The 12,385-nt window shown below is 47.2% G+C and overlaps 1 protein-coding gene across 1 annotated transcript in view; it reads left to right on the plus strand.

The window, feature by feature from the left end:
- MYO19 (myosin XIX) overlaps positions 1–12,385 on the plus strand; it is a 1,187,636-nt gene that overhangs the window by 846,835 nt on the left and 328,416 nt on the right. The window lies entirely within an intron of this gene.

A 12,385-nucleotide genomic window follows, 5' to 3' on the forward strand; every position in this document is an offset into this window, starting at 1 on the left:
AGTGTAAGAGGAGGCACTTGGACTCCCCCGAGTCCCTCACTGAAGACACCGACTTAGGGGAAGGTTCCCCCAGGTCACCCCCCGAGGACGTCTCCTTTGGAGACTTTATGGAAATGCTGCGCTTAAAAGGAGGGTGGGCAGCCCAAAAGCCTTCGGAGGAGTCTGTGTTTCTGGAGGCATTCGATGCAGGCCCATCTACCTCTTGGGTGTCCCCTACCAGGGCGTGGAAGGAACCGGACACTGTAGAGCCAATCCCCAGGCGGCCTGATAAGATTCTTATCCCCCCGATGGATAGGACAGCATGGAGCAAAGGTTCCCCGTAGATGCCATGGTGGTAGCGGCTGCCACCAAGAAGGAATTGGCACAAGATAGTTCCTTGGTCCATCCTCCTAATAAGGAGTCTCTGACGATGGACCGTATTGGAAAGCGGATGTTTGCTTCAGCTACCTTCTCTATAAGGGCGCTGAATTACTTGGCCCATGATGTTAGGCTTCAGCGAGATCTGGTCAAATAACACGCCGAGTCTCCCCCAGAGTCCATGTCGGCCGAGGACAAACGAACCTTCTCGACTCGCATGACCACTCTAAAAGCTGTGTCAAACACGTCTATGCAGCTACTCTCCCATGCCACGGAGGGAGCTGCTAGAGCCAGCGGATCAGGCATCGCCTTAAGGCGTCATGCCTGGCTTCAACTTTGCGGAACCCTTCAAGGCGTACTTTGCTAACGCTCCCTTCAGTTCTACTCTATTCGGGAAGACCGTCCGAGATGCGCTGGTTCAGAGTGAGAAAGACAGGAAGACGCTGTCTGCCATCGGAATCTTCTTCTCGGCTCCTCAAAGATCCTTTTCTAGGAACCAGAGAGGACAAAAGAAGACGCAGTTGTGGAAGTCTCAGTAGTCCTGTTACGCTCCGGACCCTTCGTCCTTCAGAGGCAGAGGGGGACAAAGTGGATGCCGGCCCAGAGACAAAGGGGGCCCAAAGAATTTTGGGTTTCGAGAACCCTTCTCTGATCGACCCACGCAGCAGCCCTGATGGGTTGCCCTTCTGCTCCTGTCTGGAGGCAGTCGGGGGGGGGGGCGTTTTTCGAAGCACCTGGCACAATGGGAGTCCATCACAATGGATCGCTGGGTGCTTCGCATAATATCCAGAGGTTACTCTATTCCCTTTGTAAACTTACCTCCTCGATCGAGGCGCCACCCCGATGTACCACCCAGTCAGAGGGAGGCTGCAGCCTTAGAAATAGAAAAGCTGCTAGAAAAAAGAGCCATCCAGCACATCCCCCCAGACCAGTTCGGATTAGGAAATTACTCCAGGTTCTTTTTGGTGCCAAAAAGGACTGGGGACTTGAGGCCAATTCTTGTCCTTTCTACTATGAAACCTCTTCATTGCCAAAGAGAAATTCTGGATGGTCAGACTTCAATCTATTCTCCCCTTGTTGCAGGAGAACGACTGGATGTGCTCCATAGACCTCAAGGACGCGTACTACCACATTCTCATGGACAGGAGGTTCCTCCGCTTTCGGCTAGGGGCCAGTCACTTCCAGTTCAGGGTCCTACCCTTTGGCCTCACCACAGCCCCCCAGGGTGTTCACCAAGGTCTTAGTGGTTGTAGCAGCCCATCTGAGGCTTCAGGGAATACAGGTTTTTCCATACTTAGACTGGCTCCTTACTGCTCCCACCAGGCATCTACTTTGCTTAGCCAGGGATTATTTCCTGCTCCTGGCTTCCCAGTTGGGAATCACTATAAACCACAGGAAATCGCTTCTTCAATCTGCCCAAGTCTTGGACTTCATAGGGGCCAGGATAGACACGCTTCAAACCAAGGCCTTTTTGACGGGCAGACTTTGCAGCTTGACCCTCCACGTCTTAGCCCTTCATTTTCAAGCCCCATCGGCAGAATTAGTCCTGAGAGCTTTAGGGTCCATGGTGGCGGCGATTAATCTTTCATCGTTAGTGCGCTTACACATGAGTCCTCCAGTGGACCTTGCCGGTTCAGTGGTCGATCCTTCAGCATCCGTTGGACTCCTATCCGCCTCAGCAGAGTTTGCAGGGATTCCCTCTTGTGGTGGATCCAGTCTCGGGAACTACAGGAAGGACGACCATTTATAATGCCGCAACCCCAAGCCACGGTAACCACGGATGCTTCTCGCCTTTGGTGGGGGGGGCATTGCATGGGCAGGACTGTCCAAGGTACATGGACTCAGAGACCGTGCTGCATATCAATGTTCTGGAGATGAGAGCGGTGTTTCTAGAGTTGCAGGCCCTTCTCCCTCCAGGGACTATTGCAATTCAGACAGACATGTCGGTGGTATGGTACATCAACAAACGGGGGAACCAGGTCTTACCCTCTTTGCCGAGAGGCCATGAGAGTTTGGGATTGGGCGATATCCACCAACCGCTTTTTGTTAGCAACGCACATTTCGGGTCAGTCCAACATCCTGGTGGACAAGCTGAGTCGAACTATCCTCTCACCTTACGAGTGGTCTCTGAACCCCTTAGTAGTGAATCAGATCTTCCACAAGTGGGGCCAGCCTTGCTGTGATCTCTTCGCATCACCTTCAAATGCGAAGTGCAGCGAGTTTTTTGCTCTAACCCCCCCCCCCACCTGGGGAAAGCCCCAGAGATGCTCTAGTTCATGCTTGGCCATCCGGTCTTCTTTATGCTTATCCTCCTCTTCCATTGATAAAATTCTTATAGAAAGCTCATCGGTTGGGGAACAAAATTATCCTCATAGCCCATTTTCTGGCCTCGTCAAACCTGGTTCCTTCTTCTATGGTCTCACCTCATAGCTCCTTTTTGGACCTTAGATCCCATTCCGGATCTGGTATCTCACCCGTTGGGATTGGAACCCCCGAATCTGGTTGACCTCAAGCTCTCAGCTTGGTTGATCCAGTTCCATTAGTTGCTAGGACTCCCGCTATCTCGTCGGCCGTGAGATCCATCCTGGTAGCGGCTCATAAGCCCTCTACCAGGAAGGTTTACAATAGCAAATGGAAGCGTTTTTCCATCTGGGCCTCCGATAGGAATTTGGACCCTTTCACGGCTCCTATTCCAGCAGTGCTTGATGTTTTATCTCACATCTTTGAACAAGGGACCAGCTCTTCTACTGTAAAGGTACAGATGGCTGCTATATCCCATTTCCACATTGGAGACAATTTCAGTCCCTTAGCCTCCACTAAGATCTTGTAAGACTTTCTTAAAAGGCACCTTTCTCTTAAGGCCTCCCATTAGAAATGCCGTTCCCCCATGGGACCTGACTTTGGTCCTTCAGATTCTCACCGGACCCCCCCTTTGAACCTGTGGCCTCGGTTGAATTGAAATTCCTATGTTGGAAAACTGCCTTATTAGCCATTACCTCGGCCAGAAGGGTGTTGGAACTTCAGGCCCTCTGTATTAAGCCCCCGTATCTTGTCTTCCATAAAGACAGGGTCTCTCTCAGGACTAATCCAACCTTTTTACCTAAAGTGGCTTCTGAAGCGACTATCAATCAGTCTATTAATCTACCAGTTTTTTTCCCTAACTATCAGAGTAAAGGGGAATATAAACTTCACATCTTTTAGATGTGCATAGACAGTTGTGTTTTTATTTGCACAGAACAGCTGCCTTTCGAAAATCTGAGCAGCTTTGTTTCTTTTGCGAAGCCCTTCTTGGGGAAGCCTGTGTCGAAGGTGACTCTAGCCAGATGGATCTCTAGCTGCATTTTACTTTCATACAAGATTTCTGGTCTACCTGAGCCCTTAGGGGTCCATGCTCACTCAACCCATTCAATGGCTACTTCTGCTGCTTTTTGGTCAAAGATTCCCCTGGATGACATTTGTTCTGCGGCTACTTGGGCCTCTTCACATACCTTTATCTCTCATTATAAGCTGGATTTGATCTCCAGAGGTAGAGCAGCCTTTGGCTCTGCAGTGCTCCAGAATATCCTTCCTTGAGGGCCTCCCAAGTGTTTTGGTAGCTGAGGACTCTCCCACAGGTTGCTGATCAAATGAAGTTAACTATTTCATATAAAGAAGTTATGTACTCATAACATTCCGTCTGAGTAGGTAACTTAATTTGTCAACAGCCGACCCTCCCTCCCTCCTTCCCCATAACTGGGTTCTTTAGATATCTGGACCATAGTTTGGTCTCAGTCTTTTCTTAAACCTTAGGTTAGGTTTTTACCTTTCAGGTTGTGGTATTGTCTTGTGATATTGTATAAATGGGCAAATGCAGTCTGGGGGCTGGAAGGAGATGGCAGGGTATTATGGGTAAGGGGAGGAGTTTGGAGCTCGGATCTCAAGGTTGGAAAGCTGCCGGCTCGGATCCAGGTCGGATCCGATACCCACAGGTTGCTGACAAATGAAATTACCTACTCAGATGGAACGTTATGGTGAGTATATAACTTCTTTATTTCCTACATTCTGCTTCACATTATCAGTGTTCTGTTAATGTTGTCAAATGTTTGCCTCCTCTCCACAAAACCACATTGATCCATAATCTGTCAATGTTAGCATCACTTTTGCCCTTATAGACACAAACACTTTATAATCATAGTTTAGTATTGAAATGGGCCTGTATGAAGCTGGATCTGAATGGAAATTTACCCTCTCTAGGTGTTATGCCTACCACTGCTTTCTTCCAGGATGCTTGGTTCTCCTCCTCCTCTTAAAATACTGTTAAAACCTTCCAGATCTTCATTTCTTTTTCCTCCTAGCTTCCAGACTTCCTCAGGAATACCATCTATTCCTGGGGACTTTCCTGTAGATTGGTTACACCATTTTTTTGTCTCAACTCTTCCTGTCCTAACTGTTAATAATTGAGCTTCCTCTACCTCTAGCCTTGGCATATTTAATTCTTCCATAATCATTTCCATTTGTGCCTTTTCTTGATGTCCATATTTCTATGCTTTATGCAGACTAATAGAATTTCCAAAATATTTCTAATAGTTCTATAGGATCCCTGGTTGTCTTCCTTGTTGTAGGCTCTCTAAGCTTGGTGACAGCCCTTTCTACTTTGTTGCCTGAGATGTTGTGCTAAACGTTTTTGTACTCGAGTTACCAAAAGCAGTTGCTTAACAGCAACCTTTCTGAACTCATGCATATTATCTAGGTAATCCCTTATTTTCTGTTTAGCATTCTGCAGTTGCTTCTCCATGTTCTGTGAGATTCCCATCTGTTCTAAAATGCTATCTGATGTTGTAAGTTTTCATTCATTCCTTACTGATAGGACTTGAGTTCCGTCCTTGGAAAAGACATGGCCAGTACCAAGCTCGCCCCAGCCAAAAACTCTCAGCTAAGTCCTACCCACAATGTCCCTCTCATAGTCTCACCAGATCTCATTTGCCGCGTTCTTTGTCAGATGTGCCAAGCCTTTCTCTCAAGCTAAGTGTAGTTTTTTTTTTGCAGTTCTTTGTAGTTTTATCGACTAATTACCTTCCCTTAGTCCGCTTTTTCTTCTAAGGTTATCTCTTGTTCTTAAACCGTATATTTCCTGACTAAACCCTACCTACTACCTTGGTAGTTCTTTCGTATCATCATTGGTACTACTCCTTCTTCCCTACCTTGGTAGAGGCCCTTCCTTTACCTTTTGGTATTTCTTAGTAACATTGCTGGTACTCCTTCCTAGCTATCTGTTAAAAAAAATAAAAAATAAATACGTTATTCCTCCTTAGTATAACCTCTTGCTGCTGTTTTGGTAGCTATAGTTTTTATTGTTGGATTATAGTACTAATGTGTTGTTTTGTCATAATGTCCGATGAGGCTAAACTTGGGTTCAAGCAGTGTGATAAGTGCAGGTGTAAGATGCCCAACTCAGACGGTCACGCCCGGTGTGTTTATTGTTTGGGCGTTGACCACATTAATGTATCTTGTGATATTTGTTCTAGCTTCAGCAACCGTACATTGGCTGAATGCAAGAACAAGCTTATTCTGAAGGGCATGCTGAAAACACCCTTCTCAGAGGCTCTTTCTGGGACGGAGGTCTCACCACCTCTGAGAAGGGTGTTTTCAGCATACCTTTCAGAATAAGCTTGTTTTGAAGGGTATGCTGAAAACACCCTTCTCGGAGGCTGTTTTTGGGATGGAGGTCTCACCACCTCCTACGCATAAGGATGTGAAAAAAACATAGAGAAATGGAGTCACTCTGCTCTGACGTCTCAGTCATCCTCTGAACCGAGACGACACCAGGCTTCTTCTGTGGCGTCGACGCAGACAGCTTCGGAACCAGGGTCCCTGTCTTCTCCCGCTGTGATGACCTTGATTATGACACAAGCTCTTACCACTGTACCAGCATCTGCACCATCCTTGGCCACGGTACCAATGTCTTACATGGCTCCACCTATGACACCTGCGGTTCTAAAGATTGAGCATCTTGCCAGAACCAGGTACTCTCCTTCTTATGACCCCTTTTTGGGACAACAATTCAGTCCATTTATTGAGACCAGAATCTCCATCGGCAGCTTCCTTCATATTCATCAGGAGTCTTTCGGAACAAGATGTAGTGAGGGTTGTTGACTAGCTTTTGGCAAAAAACACACTCAGTAAAAGTAAACAAACTGATAAAACCAAAAATCCAAACGAGCCACGAAACCCGCAAATGAACTAGGTTTATTCCTGTACCATAGGGACCTAAGGAAATAAGTTAAAAAATGTTGTTTTTAATACTCAAGTAGAATTGATATTTTAAAGTCGATTGTCAAGATAACCGGTGTTTTAACATTCGGGAACTAAGTTTGGCTCAGCTGACTGGCTTTTACTGATCATGTGATTTTCCTTATTTAATTCATTTGTGTTTGTAAGTTCTTGTCTGATGAAGTTGCCGTATTGGCGGCAACGAAAAGCGCTTAACTTTTATTGTACAGGAATAAACCTAGTTCGTTTATGGGTTTCGTGGATCGTTTGGCTTTTTGGTTTGACTAGCTTTTGGCAGCTAGAGGATTACTGACGCCGACTAGGTCTTCCCTCTCTCTTGGAACAGAAGCTCTCAGCATATTCACCTGTCTATCCTCCTCCAGCCTCCTTCCAGGTCTCAGAGACTTTGGTACCAATGTCCATCCCAGTGCCTTCTGTCTCTGCTCTGACAGCGGAGGCTTCCCTGTCAGCACCGATAACTCCTGTTGCCACAGCTCCTTTGAAACTGGTGCACCCTCGGAGCAGTGATTGGGCTGTCGGCACCATGACACCTAGTTTGGCGCCATTTTTTTCTGTGGTGCAGTCTATGATCATGGCTCTCCCAGCGGCTACCAGTCCTCTTGGAGCTCCTCACCTGGAGGCGGGCTCCTCTGGGCAGGGTGTGACCTTTGTTCCGAGGTCGTCCTTCTCTGTTCCGGGCTCCCATCCCTCCTTGGGCAGGCCTGCTTTCCAGGTGATGGAGAGGGTCCTCACTTCAACAGGCTCGCAGTTGGCACCACTGGCAATGGAACTAGAAACCCCCCTCTAGCATGCATCTGTCCCAACCTCCTAATCTGGGATCTCGAACATGGGAGCTGCAAGACCTTCCCTTGAAGGGAACCCTTTCTCCGGAGTCATCCTCAGAAGACCTCACTGGGGAGCCACTCCAGAAGAAACTTTGCAAGAGGAAGCATCTTGATTCTTCTGAGGAATCCATCACCAACAACACCAATTATGATGAGGGACAAGGGTCCCCACGGTCTCCCACGAAAGAAGTCTCATTCGGAGACATTCTCGAGATCCTTAAGCAGAGGGGAGACTGGACACCCTGCAACCCTTCGGAGGAATCTGTGTTCTTGCAGGCTTTCCATGCTCTACCATCTACTTCCTGGGTGACCCCACCTGCAGAAGAGGTCATTAGGCTTATTGTGAAGCATGCCTGGAAGGCCCTGGACAACATAGAACCTGTCCCCTGGTGGCCAGATAAAATTTTGTCCACACCTGAAGACCAACCCAGCTGGTCCAAACAGCTGGTAGTAGATTCCATGGTCATGGCAGTGGCGGCCAAGAGGGAACTGGCAGAAGACCGTTCCAATGTTCATCCCCCAAACAGGGAGTCTCGGGCTTTGGACAGTGGGGAAGAGGACCTTCACTTCAGCGACCTTTGCCATTCAGTCGCTGAATTACCTGGCACACTTTACTTGCCTCCAAAGAGACCTAATCTCAGAAATGTCTGCCTCTTTGGCGGGGGTACTGCCTGAGGAGGTGCTCTATACTGTTGCCTCCCAGCTAGCTACCCTACAATCCATCTCAAACTCCTCAATGCGCTTGATTTCTCACACTACTGAGGGGGCAGCTCGAGTAGCCTCATCGGGCATTGTCATGAGACGGAATGCTTGGATGCGTTTGTGTGACGTCACGGACCCTTTCAAATCTTCCTTTGTCAAAAGCGCCTGTTGATGAATCTTCCCTCTTTCATCCAAAAGTAAGAGAGACACTCACATAGTGAGAGAGACGGACCTTGTCTGCTGTGGGCATATATTTTTCCACCCCCCCCAGAGATCCTACTCCAGGAATCAGAGGGGAGGAAAATGGTGGTTCAAGAAGTCCAAAGCACCTTTTTGTGACGCTCGTGATGAGCAAATCCCCCTGGGAAGAGGGGGGCAACTCCTCCAGAAGGCATCCCTTTCAGGACAAAGGGGGTCCGTGCAACCAGGGCACTAGGGATTTTTTCTGGCCGACCCTTCCAGCACTCTTGAACAGCGGCCCGATTGCTTTCCTCTGGAAGCAGTTGGACGATTCTCTCTGCACCTACAAGCCTGGCAACTCATAATGGATGCGTGGGTGCAGAGAATAATATCCAGAGGCTATCCTATCCCATTCAGTCTCACTTCCAGACCTGTAAAACGAATCCCAGATGTTCCACCCAGTCAGAGGGAGGCTGCAGCCTTAGAAATCGAAAAGCTGCTAAGAAAGAGTCATCCAACCAGTCCCACCAGACCAAATACGACCTGGGTTTTACTCTAGGTTTTTTTTAGTGCTAAAAAAGACAGGGGACTGGAGACCAATCCTAGATCTCAGCCTACTAAACAAATTCATCAAACCTCAAAAATTCCAGATGATCATGGTGCAGTCCATTTTCCCTTTCTGGGGAAGGACAACTGGATGTGCACTGTAGACCTCCAGGACATGTATTACCACACAAAGATGGACAAATGCTCCCAGAGATTCCTTTGCTTCTGGCTGGGAGCCAATCACTACCAGTTCGGGGTACTGCCATTTGGTCTCTCGACAGCCCCCAGAGTGTTTACCAAATGTATGGCAGTCGTAGTAACTCATCTCCAACTACATAGATTCCAGGTGTTTTCATATCTGGGCTATTGGCTCCTCACTGCCACGACCAGGAATCTTCTCCTTCTCCTCAATCTTACACTCAAGGCCTTGCTCTTCATCTGGGTATCACGATCAATATCTACGTGATAGTCTCCCTCACGTTTGGACAAAAGAGGGAAACATGTCTCCAACTGTAGTTCATTGGAGCGATCTTCAGCACAATGTCCTGTCAAGCTTTCCTTCCTCCTCACAGGCTTTCAAAAATAAGAAATTAGATTCAAGTTCTCCTCCCACAGACCTTTGTGCCAGCACACCTAGTACTACAATTATTAGGCTCTATGGCAGCAAGGGTCTAGATTAGAAAACTGAACGTTCAAAATTTAGAGTGTTCTAATACCGACCCATTTTCAGCAAACACTGAAAATATCGAAGAAACAGAAAACCGAATCTTTTCCTAGGGAAAGAATTCTGTTGTCTGTTTCTATTGTTTCGGTATTTTCAGCACTGTGGTGGAAAGTTACGGGTTGGCTTCAGGTAAGTGTGCAATTGTGTGGATGTGAGGGTTAGGGCGGGTTAGGTGAGTTAGGGCGTGGGTCAGGTAAGTGTGCGATTGTGTGAACGTGAGGGTTAGGGCGGGGTAGGTGAGTTAGGGTTAGGTCGTGGGTGAGGTGACTGTGCGATAGTGATGGACCTTAGGGTTAGGGTTTGGGTTAAGGTAACTGGGTAGTTAGTGGTGTATGGGTATAGTTTAGTGTAGGGTTAGGTGTAAGAGTTTAGGTGTGTGTGTGTGTGGATTGCTGTTTGGTGTGCTTGTGCTGTGTGTGTGTTTTGGAACAGCAAATTTTTTCCCTAGGAAAAAAATTTTCTGTTCTGTATGTTCGATGTTTTAAATTTTCGATTTATAGGGTTCGATATTAGAACACTCGAAATTTTGAATGTTCTGTGTTCTAATATAGACCCGGCAGCAACCATTACCTAAGTGCGCCTGGTTAAGATTGCACATGAGACTACTGAAGTGGCTCCTCTCATCACAATGGTCACTCTTAACCCACCCACTCGACCACATGATACGCCTTACAAGCCTTTGCAAACAAGAAATGCTATGGTGGATGAAGTCAGAAACAAATCTTTGGTGTTGACTGTTCTGTGTTCTCCAGCCCAAGGCCACGGTGATCATGGACGCTTCCCTTCTAGGGTGAGGGGGCATTTCCAGGGAAGGATGGTCCAAGGCACTTGGCCCTCCCGTAGAGGCCAATTTGCACATAAATGTCCTGGAATTAAGGGCAGTTCTCTTAGTGTTGCAGGCGTTCCACCCATCCCTTTTTTCCAGGACTATTGCAATACAGTCGGACAACATGTTTGTCATCTGGTACAAAAACAACAAGGAGGAACCAGATCTTACCCCCTATGTCGGGAAGCCATGAAAATATGGGATTGGGTGATGGCTTTCAGACGCTTTTTCATAGCAATGCACGTTCACGAGAGCTCCAGTCTTATTGCAGACAATCTGAGTAGGAACATTTTGATGCCTCACTAGTGGTCCCTTGATCTGATAATAGCAGCTCAAATCTTCCGCCACTGGGGCAGGCCTTGCTGCAACCCATTTGCGTCACCCCTGAACAAGAAATGCAGAAGCTACTTTGCCCTGATCCCCCCTCAGGGGGAGTCTCCGAGGGATGCTCAGATGCAGGATTGGCCCCTGGGTCTACTGTATGCCTTTCCCCTCATCCCAAAATTTCTACAGAAAGCTCAAAGTTTCAGAAGCAAAGTGATCCTCATTGCCCCTCATTGCCCCTTATTGGCCCCATCAAGTCTGGTTCCCATTCCTATGGCCTCACCTGATTCACAGCCCGTGGATCCTGGATCAATCTCAAGGACTGCTGTCTCATCCTTGGGGATGGATTCACCCCCAATCTCCACAGCCTCAGCTCACAGTTTGGTTTCTCCACTTCCGATGATCACCAGACTACCTGATATTTCATCCCCTGTTCGCAAGATCCTTCTGGCTTCGCACAAACCATCCGCCAGAAAACTTTATTTCAATAAGTGGACTAGGTTCTCTAGATGGGCCAAAGAACAAAACATGGACCCCTTTTCTATGCATATTCAGAAGATCCTATAGTATCTCACTACCCTGTTGCACGCAGAAGCTTCAGCATTGACGATTATAGTACATTTAGCAGATATTGCAAATTTTCACAATGGAAGCGACAATTCATCTGTTATGTCACACCGACTGTGCAAAACCTTCATTAAAGGAGTATTAGATATTAAACCTCCTATCAATCCTCCTGTAGAGCCTTGGGACTTGACATTGGTGCTTCAGTTAACAGGTCCTCCTTTCGAGCCTTCTAACTCATGTGATATGAAATTTTTGTCTTGGAAAACTCTACTTCTAGTAGCCCTTAACCTCAGCGAGAAGAGTATCCGAGTTGCAGGCCTTGAGTGTCAAGAGACTATACTAGATTTTCCACAGGAAAAAGTGTTTCTCTATGTACTAACCCCTTCTTTTTGCCCAAGGTCATTTCGGTTTTTCCATCAACCAATCTATTGACCTACTGGTTTTCTTTTCCCACCATTCAAATAGAGGGGGAATACCTTCTGCATACCCTCGATGTTCATAGGCAACTTTGTTTCTACTTAGACAGAACTAAATCTTTCAGGAAAACTGATCAATTGTTTGTAGCTTTTGCAGGACCCAGAATGGGTAAGCCTGTTTCCAAAATGACCTTGTCTTATTGGTTCAGAAACGCCATTACTTTCATCTACCATCAAAACGGTGTCCTTGCCTTCCAAACTAAAGGCTCACACTACTAGATCCATAGCTACTGCAGTGGTCTTTCATTCCAGAGCCTCTATGGATGATATCTGCACAGCAGCCACTTGGGCAAGACCTCATACCTTTATCACTCATCACAAATTGGATTTGGACTCGAGGGAAAGAGCGTCTTTTGTTTCTATGGTGCTCAGGAATGCCCTTCCTTAGGGCCACCCAGGACTCAAGTAGCTGGGGACTCGGCCATATCAGTAAGGAATGAATGAAGATTTACAACATCAGATAAAGAAGTTATGTCTTACCATAGCGTTCCATCTGTGTTGTAGATCTTCATTCATTGCTTCCCACCCTCCTTCCCCATGCCTGGACTCCTGGTGGACTATACGATCTCCTTATTAGGGTATCTGCTCG

The sequence above is a fragment of the Protopterus annectens genome, chromosome 13.part0, assembly GCF_019279795.1.
Source record: "Protopterus annectens isolate FY-2018-M chromosome 13.part0, PAN1.0, whole genome shotgun sequence".
Classification (NCBI taxonomy): Eukaryota; Metazoa; Chordata; order Ceratodontiformes; family Protopteridae; genus Protopterus; species Protopterus annectens.